The following is an 8,918-nucleotide window of genomic DNA, read 5'->3' as shown; positions in this document are numbered from 1 at the left end:
ATATATATATATATATATATATATATATATGAAAAGAAATGAAATAACAAAGATAAAAAATTGCAGAAAGTTTGGGCGAAGAAGACTATGGCTGGAAGTGGAGTCAATTTATTTTCTTTGTCAAAAAAAATTAGTTTTAAACAATTTTTTAGTAATCTTAATGCCAAGTGTTTGATAAAACAAAAAAAAGTACAATTTTTTAAAAACAAATAAACTAAAATGTTATTTGAATCTATTCACGCACCTAATAATAGGTGAGGTACACTTGTTTTGCCACATCAGCGTTTTGTGTTTAATAGGCACATGTGTTGAATAATTTGGGTGTTCAACAGGTATAAGTCCTATTTCAGGTGTCTAAGTGAATTATGTGGACAACTTTAAGACGCCGCAGATGACTTAAGCCTATAAGAAGAATGTTTTGTTGTTTAATATCCCTATGATCATGTATATTTAACACTCATTGTTAAGATAATGAAGTGCATACGTCACATCTCTTATTATATTATTTCTCTCAACTATTTTGAAGGTAATCTTTTCATGTATCTCATTCTGTGGCATAAACTCAATGACTAAAGCCTTAAACTTCAACAAGCTGGCACCTTCGATAATAATTCTTCTAATGTCTTCCAACTTTTCAGCAATATACGCCTATTGAGTTGTCGTTACATAATTGGAGGGTGTGTTATGGACAGAAGCTAATATTTGGTTGAAGCAATACATCCGATGATAAACGTTGTCTAGAGCTGCAACACTTTTACACACATTGATGTTGGTATCATAATCTTCTAGATCATTATAATGTTTTATGGGACGTCGTGCCAGAAAAAGACACTTGCTTTCTGTCAATCCAGACTGAAAAAGCCTATATATGTCCATCCGGATCTAAAGTAATGATGTCCAAGGTTTGGGAAACTCTTCAACAGTTACTTGCTCGTTCATAAGTGCTAATGATTATGTACTTTCTTAAAATACATACAAGGGTAGGTAAATTATGGGTCCTACCTAGCAATATATCCCTACCACTCATATTTTTTTCCGTTCAAATTCCATTGTTGACATCATAATGATCAATAAAATTGGGATGCTCAATGAGTATACCGTCTTATTTCATTGTATCAAGATCTAGAACACTAACATCACTACTGACAAAATAAATAAAATAATGCCAATATACAGGTGGACTACAGTAAGGTAAGGATATGAAACTATTTGTTCTAAGTTTGATTTCACACCACAAGCCATATTGCTTCAAGGAAAGTAAGAGAAAATTGTAGAACAAGTTGAAAGTTAAACCAGGTTACTTGTGGCTACCATATTGTATTGATCTGCATTAGGGTAATAAACCACTAGGTCTGTTTTTCTGACTAATTTCTACGAGCATTCAGATATGGAATCGATTGACGCTCTCTAGTTAAGGGATTGAAAACACAGTAACACCTATTTCTCTCAAACTCAAAGAGAATAAGACCATTATATGAGACCAGAAAATCTATGCCACAAGATGAAGTCAGGAGATCTTTGGGAGTTGTCTGATTAATCTCCCATCATCTACTAAAAAGATGAGTTGTGTAGTGATGACTTTTTGGTGTTGGAATAATGTTATGGAAAATTCACGATGAAATATCCTACCTTTAAAATTCTTGGATAGGAGATTACAATAAATAACAAACTTCAAGGGCATGAAGTAGATGATCTTCATCACTACATCTTTCAGCATTCATACACACATTGATTGACCACTGCGTTCCTCTGCTTTGTTGCCTTTTCTCCATCCCTTATTTCTTTCTGTTCTTTTTTTGAGTCTATTAAGGAAAGCAACAAATGTTTTTACCTAAAAAAATTTGTTTTAAATAGTATAAAACATTATTAGGGAAATCTCTGAAGTGATTCAATAGATTATGTTGAAAAATCAATGAACGAGATATGTGGCACCTATAATAAATCATTCTCATTAATAAATCTAAACAAAAATAGTATATATTTTTCAAATTAATTATATCCTGCATATGATATATGTGTGCTTAATGATTTGTAGATTTTGTTTATTTATGATATGACATATCAAGTACATAGAAAAAAGACTATTAGTAGCCAATGTGGAACACTAACACCCGCTTAAAAGACCAAGCCCAACTCTCACCTCAATTGGAGTGTGTATCGAGATTCCAAATGGACATGACTATAATAACATGTAATAATATGAAACTTCAACACCAAAAGTAAGTTACTTAGGGGAATTTTATTACTTAATCCCATAATAGGTTCATCATTATTTTGTATTCTGCTCAATGCTCAAGTTGGGTTGATAGTGAAATGGGTGTTAGATTGAGTCAGAGTCTCACTTTGGTTGCAAAACTAAATGGTTAGCTTATATGAATTTGAGCAATCCTTCTCTCATGATCAGTCAAGTTCATCCTCATTTGGTCTCCCATTTTGAGGGGTAATATATGGTGTTTTAGACGGGCTAAGATCCCCACAATAGTATGATATTTGACTGATGATTTGCATATATGGCTTGGACAATCCTTCATTCATGAGCTAGCTTTTGATTAAAGGTAAATCTGTGTGCTATATTTTTACATTTTATATACTATATACAAAAATAATTTTTTATATTTGGTCTTATTTTATATATTTATAATGTACCATACTTTTGATGCAATAACATTAACCCAATTACAGGTAAATATTCAATGGGGGCTTTCTCCGAGAGACTCGCGAAGGGAGATGACATTGAAGTAAGGCCTAACTTTAATCTATGTTACTTATTTTGACACAAAATAACTGCCACTATTGTTGACAAAATGAAATATATTGCCACTCAATATTTTTTTGTTGTAGTAACTTGAGCTACTGCAACCTAGTTCCTCCACAGACCTTCTAAGGACCAAGTCATCTTTTATGTTTTGTCTATACATCAAAAGATTATTTCATCTAAGTTCAATGCAATTACTTCTGGTTCTATATGGAGAGAAAAAGGTCATAGATATATTATTTGAAGGTAAGTCCTCAAGTTATCTATGTAGGATATACAAATATGGCAATATTAGGCCCGATATCCTAAAGAAAAATGCTTCTTGAAAATCAACAAGGGGAACTATAAGAGGAATATTGAGAGTAATTAGCCTCCAAAAATTAGTGTATCATATCATATTATAGATTTTAGGGACACTGATATACTCTTAATCTGCCCTGCAAATGTAATTTTGACACACTGACTATGGATTGTTCCATTTGAGCATAGGAAAACATTGGAACACAATAAGAACACAACATGTGACGATGTTTAATTGGCAAAGTCATTATTGAGAAAATGGTTAACCTTATCTTTCTCTCTCTGGTGAGCTTGAGTTGACTTACAAAAAATTACACTTAGATGTCAAGGAAATTATGTCTACTATTTAAACACTTGCATGTTTATTGTTAAGAGGAAGTATCCTATTTTTATTTGAATAAATAGAAGGTTCGATCTAATAGTTTCAAGAAAATTTAAAATTAAAGGTTCCCCAAATATCTTTGCCTGGCAATGCTAATATCTTTCATCAATTTGAATTCATCACTTAAAATGCACAAAAAATAAATGAAGAAGATTTTCTGCAAATGCAAAAGTCATATCTATTAGAATGTTTAAATATGTGCTGAAAATCATAGAAATAACAAATTATTATCATATTTAAATATTGATGAGTAGAAAGTCCCCAATATTTTTCTCCCCTTTCGACTGATACCTATTCTTCTGATGATTCTCTTCTTTGATGGAAGTACCTTGACAATTATATATACAAAATTGGAGAAGAATTAGAACTGATTTAGACTTTTAGGCTCGGTTGACGTTTTTTAAAACAAAATATGTAAGGAATCTCTAATCCTAACTTGAATTCTAATTTAGGAAAATATGGAATTGAAACAAATGGTACCTTCAGTAATAAATCTTCTGATGTCATCTAAGTTTTGTAGAAATATAAGCCTAACTATTAGTCATCACATTATAGGAGGACGTCTCATTGACACATGCTAACGTTTGGTGAAGGCAATACTCGGGATAAATACCTTTCTCAAATAGTGCCGCATTTTTGTACCCTTTGATGTCAGTATCATAGTCTTATAGATCATAATACTCTGTTGATAAAGGACTGTGTACTTTCTGAAATTGAATATCCTCAGGGAAAGTAAACGTTGCACCCTCCATCATCATATAATTTCACCTGTAAAATTTTTATTTTAGCTTATATCATAGTAATCAAGAAAATGTAGTAGGTCGATTAGTATGTAGAAATTGTAGAATAATTTTGAATTTTCCACCATCTTACTTATGGTTATCAGTTTGTAGTGATCTGCATCCGGGTAGTTACTGTGTATAAGGTGAAATTGCAACAATATATCTTCCTACTATTCCATGACATATTCTTCTTGCTCTCATGTCGTACCTTATGTTGGAATTTGGTTTCACTAAGGAGTTCATTATCAAAACCTATCCCCTCTCTTCTCATATACATTTCTCCCATTAAGTAATGTGTTATTTTCAATTTTCGGACTAACAAAGAATATATCCAAGAGCAATGAAAAAAAAATTTTGTAATTGGAAAATCTAGGATGTTTGTGACTGGGGAAACTTATTGAATATAATTATTCCAAAATTATAATATTTCTACACTTTATGGTAGTTATTAAGTTAGAAACTCAAAATAATTTAAACGGATAAAACAAGGAAATATCACAAATATCAAACATAATAGACATAATAAGGATCTAAGTTAGAGTTTAGCTAATTACTCTTCATAGCTATAGTTATATTTTCTAGAAAGGTTGTGGTTTATATATTTCTATATTTTTTTGTAGGAAATCTATATGCACAACGGAAGAATACTATAATATTACTACTTACATGAATAATAGACAATTAATACGTTTGTGCTAAAACATATAAAATTATGCTAGAATACTTATACTTGCTGAAATTTTATTCAATAATTACCTCTTGAGACGTATGGAGATACCTTAAAGTAAATCCCCAAGTTAGAAAGACCTTCAAGCGATCCACAAGATAGGCATCGACTTTGCAATCTTCGATAATGATCCCGAGTGTTATTAAGAAACATCAACATAATCTGCGAGAAAATATGAAAAAAAATCCTTTATAAAAACATTAAGATGCTTTATCCGAGAATGTCATATCTATTTTAAATATTCACAACTAAATATATACCATCTGACAAATAATAAAAACAAATGAATTCAATAGCATTGGAGACTAGCAGAATGAAAAATAAATTTCAATAACAACTGCAATGAACGAAATAAAACAGGGCTGAAGTCTCTAGTGTGAAAAAAACATCATCTGGAACTAACTGACAAAAAATTCACAAAAATGTATCATGGCGATCAATGTACGAGGCTGAACATGAAACCCACTATTAGTCCTACTATTCTCCACTTTAAAATGTATCAAAGACCTGATTCGCCTTCATAAGGTAGTAGAGAAAGGAAAGACATTTATAGTTGCACGCTGTTGAGGGAGTTGAAAAACCTGGAGAGCACATGTTTCTGGTTGTTATTCGAACACTTTTTCTTGTGTTACTGATGACTTTACCCAGTTCACTTGACTCATTGATGGTCATTGCCAGGTACATTTGTTAACCTTTTTTCTCTACAATCATTTCTGAAAATCTAAAGTAGGTAATATCTTCACTTTTAATATCCTAACAAATAAAAAAAGAAAATAGATTTTCTTGAAGTGACCAAAACTTTTTTATGGTGCTTTCCATAATTGTTACAGTTAAGACAAACGATATTGTTTTAGACGTAGAAAAAATATTTTTTAATCTCAAACAAGATCGGCTATAGTGGTTGTTGAAAAGAAATCACAAGGAATTTTGACGTGAATAATGCAACTTTATGCACCTTAAAAAGATCAACAGGGAATTGCGACATAATTTCTTTGGAAGGTTTAGGAGAAGGCATAGCAGAAGCATAACCCAAAGCCCTTCGAGGCATCTCAACTATGAAGACCACTTTCACAAGTCATAGTAGAAAGTATGGTGAATGGTATCATCATTCTGATATTTCTGAGAAGGATGAACAGAAGTACAATCATTGACCACAACAGGGGTAGAAGTAGGAGTCCCGGTGGCAGGAGAGACCGAATTTCAGTTAGGGATGGCAGTAAAGAGAGGAGTGCAAGAATAGAGCAATCGAACTGGAAAAAAGAACTGGAAGAACTTTATAACATGGATACTGCAGAGTAATTACAAAAATGACAGCAATAAAAATGAATTTGCTCCAAACCAAGATCAGTATTATAACAAGCAATGACAAAGAAGTGAACATGGATAATACATGAAAATATCGTGGTGGTTGTGAAGCGAAAGTCAAAGTCCTACTGAGAATGTCTTAATCTGATGGTAAATACCTACATAGCCTATCTAATTGTAAATATCTACAGCCACCACCGCAGAGACCAATTAAGAAGAAGTTAATCGGAGAAGAATAGCAATGTAAACTAATGGTATGGGCAAATTTGTTGTATAGTCTAGAAAAAGAACATTTCACCTAGAGGTAGCAGAGGATGAGGAATTCATAAAGACGATTGAGGCATATGTATCATCTGAGGAATGAAAATCCTTCATATAATAAAATGAAGTCGGGTATATTGTTACTTACATTGTCAATAGAAAAATGATTGTCATTCTGTTGAAGAGATGATATTGTTGGTGCGACATCTGATTGTTGAGAAGCAAAGAGTTCTTTCATTTTGAATATTTCTTTCATCGCATCTTCTAAGGTAGACAAGCGATCATTCAATCAAAATCCTTCATATAATAAAATGAAGTCAGGTATATTGTTACTTACATTGTCAAATAGAAAATCGATTGTCATTATGTTGGAAGAGATGATATTGTTGGTGAGACATTTGATTGTTGAGCAGCAAAGAGTTCTTTCATTTTCAATGTTTCTTTCATCGTATCTTCAAATGTAGACAAGCGATCATTCAAGGATTTGTTTTCCTCATTCAAGAATTTGTTATCATCTCGAGTTAAATGTAGAGTGGACAATATTTCAGCCTTTGAAGAAGTCCCACCTTTCAAATCATTCGCCTTTACTCCACCCACAAATCCAAAAACATGTCTACGATTTTGTGGCCCACAACATTTTTCAACAATCTCTATAATAGATGTGGATGGATCTTCTTGAACTATTTCCTCAAGTTGAGCCTACAAAATATTTAAAAGGACATTTTCTATCAAAACACAACAATTTTTGGCTATTAACTTATTATATTTAACAAAGGTACATGTTTTTTTAATTTCTTCAGGTTCAACAAGCTTGTTATCTTTTTATGGGTCTCAAAGAAAATAGTTGTCAAATATGGTGGATTGCCATCTTTCCCACCCTTTACATCAAATTCAAACAAGTGAAATAACGCAAACCTCGTAACACTCCATCAAGTAAAATAGTTTTTTAACAATAACTTTTGATAAATAATATCTTGAATAAGTTTGCTACCAATACAATGGAGCATCTTCAGCTTATATAGGTTTTTTGAATTCCTGATTCTTATTGCATATTTTTGTAAAATGCTAAACTTAACCAGAATTATTATAACAAAATTGTTAAGACATACGGAGTATCATTCCTGAAAAACTTCAAGTTTGATTCTTAGCAATAAACTTAAGTAGTATACATACCTTAAAACTTTTAGAAGTAAAATGTTCCTTTACTAACCATTTCCCATTCTTTTGTGTCTACTCCCCTTGGGATATTCATAAGATATTGTTGAATTGGCTTATCCATCGCATACATTGCATGTAAGTGCCCTCTCTATTTGTTCCATAACTTATCCATCCATCCCAAGATATGTGTGAAGGAGATTAGATACCAATTTGAAACGAAAGATAAAAATTAGAATCATTTCATAGTAAGAGGAGCCAAGAGGATAATAGAGAGATTTCCTTAAGTCCTATAGAATCTCAAGAAAATTTAAGGGAATCCCCATGTCGTTCTACAAGATTCTATTAGACTCATTTAAGTCCATCGATATCAATGAACATAGGATCTCATATAAATTTTTTCATCACCCAGATGGTGATTGACACTCATACTAACACTCTTGTGGGAGAACCAAGTTAAATAAACTATGTTAGAAGTTTTCCATGCACGTCAACAAGGATTTTAACGAACAAACTAAAAACTGCGAGAGTAAACAACCTAGAACTTGAAAGGTAATAAATACATCTAACAATGATCCAAGTTTAAACAAGAAGATACTAATGAAAAAATTAACTATACGTCAGGAAATGGTGAAGATTGACGAAGGAGAATCCTAAGACATCCTGGAAAAGTTGGAGCACCCTTGAATTTGAATAAACGATCAATGATCTTATAAGAAAGGTATGTTAATTGTCGCATGAAGATGCCCTGTACTCAACAAAATTAGAGGAAGTGTAGAATCTTTACACAACCACAGTATATTGGTAGAATAACACAGTTATCCCTCTAGTGCAACATAAACAATTCAGAAAACATTATAATCACATGCATATAGATCAACATATACAATATTACCAACATGAAGAATCAACAATTCATTTCACATTTTATATCACCTCATTGGTCCTCTCTGGAACTCATTTCAATGGTCATCTCATGGAACCCAAACCCAAAAACTTAGCTTGTATGAATGTTATAATCTGATCTCATATTTATAACAGTACGTGGCAAACAATCCCATAATTATGCAGCAACGTGGAAAACTAATATAATAGTATGCCAGAATGTGGAAATTCAATCATAGATAGTTATGAAGGAACGTGGCAACCAATCCCATTCACACCCCACAATAACAATCACAATGACATCATCAAGATAATACAATTAAGTCTTGAGTTCATTGATGATAATTAACCTATATCATTTACAAC

At 32.1% G+C, this 8,918-nt stretch overlaps 1 long non-coding RNA gene across 3 annotated transcripts in view; it reads right to left on the bottom strand.

The window, feature by feature from the left end:
- The window catches only part of LOC114076955, a 27,439-nt gene extending 20,229 nt beyond the window's left edge, over positions 1-7,210 (bottom strand). The window contains exons 1-5 of one of the 3 annotated variants that reach the window (XR_003578034.1): positions 6,850-7,210; positions 6,661-6,776; positions 4,976-5,108; positions 4,051-4,205; positions 3,591-3,765 (exon numbers count right to left, since the gene is read on the bottom strand). This is a non-coding gene — a long non-coding RNA (uncharacterized LOC114076955). Of the gene's footprint in view, positions 1-3,590; positions 4,206-4,975; positions 5,109-6,660; positions 6,777-6,849 lie in introns of those variants that run through there. The other 2 variants (XR_003578035.1, XR_003578033.1) reach the window with 2 other exon arrangements.
- Positions 7,211-8,918: the final 1,708 nt, after the last annotated feature.

Source organism: Solanum pennellii, chromosome 4 (assembly GCF_001406875.1).
Source record: "Solanum pennellii chromosome 4, SPENNV200".
Lineage (NCBI taxonomy): Eukaryota > Viridiplantae > Streptophyta > Magnoliopsida > Solanales > Solanaceae > Solanum > Solanum pennellii.
The sequence above is the reverse complement of the archived record's forward strand: the minus strand, read 5'-3'. Positions and strand labels throughout refer to the sequence as shown.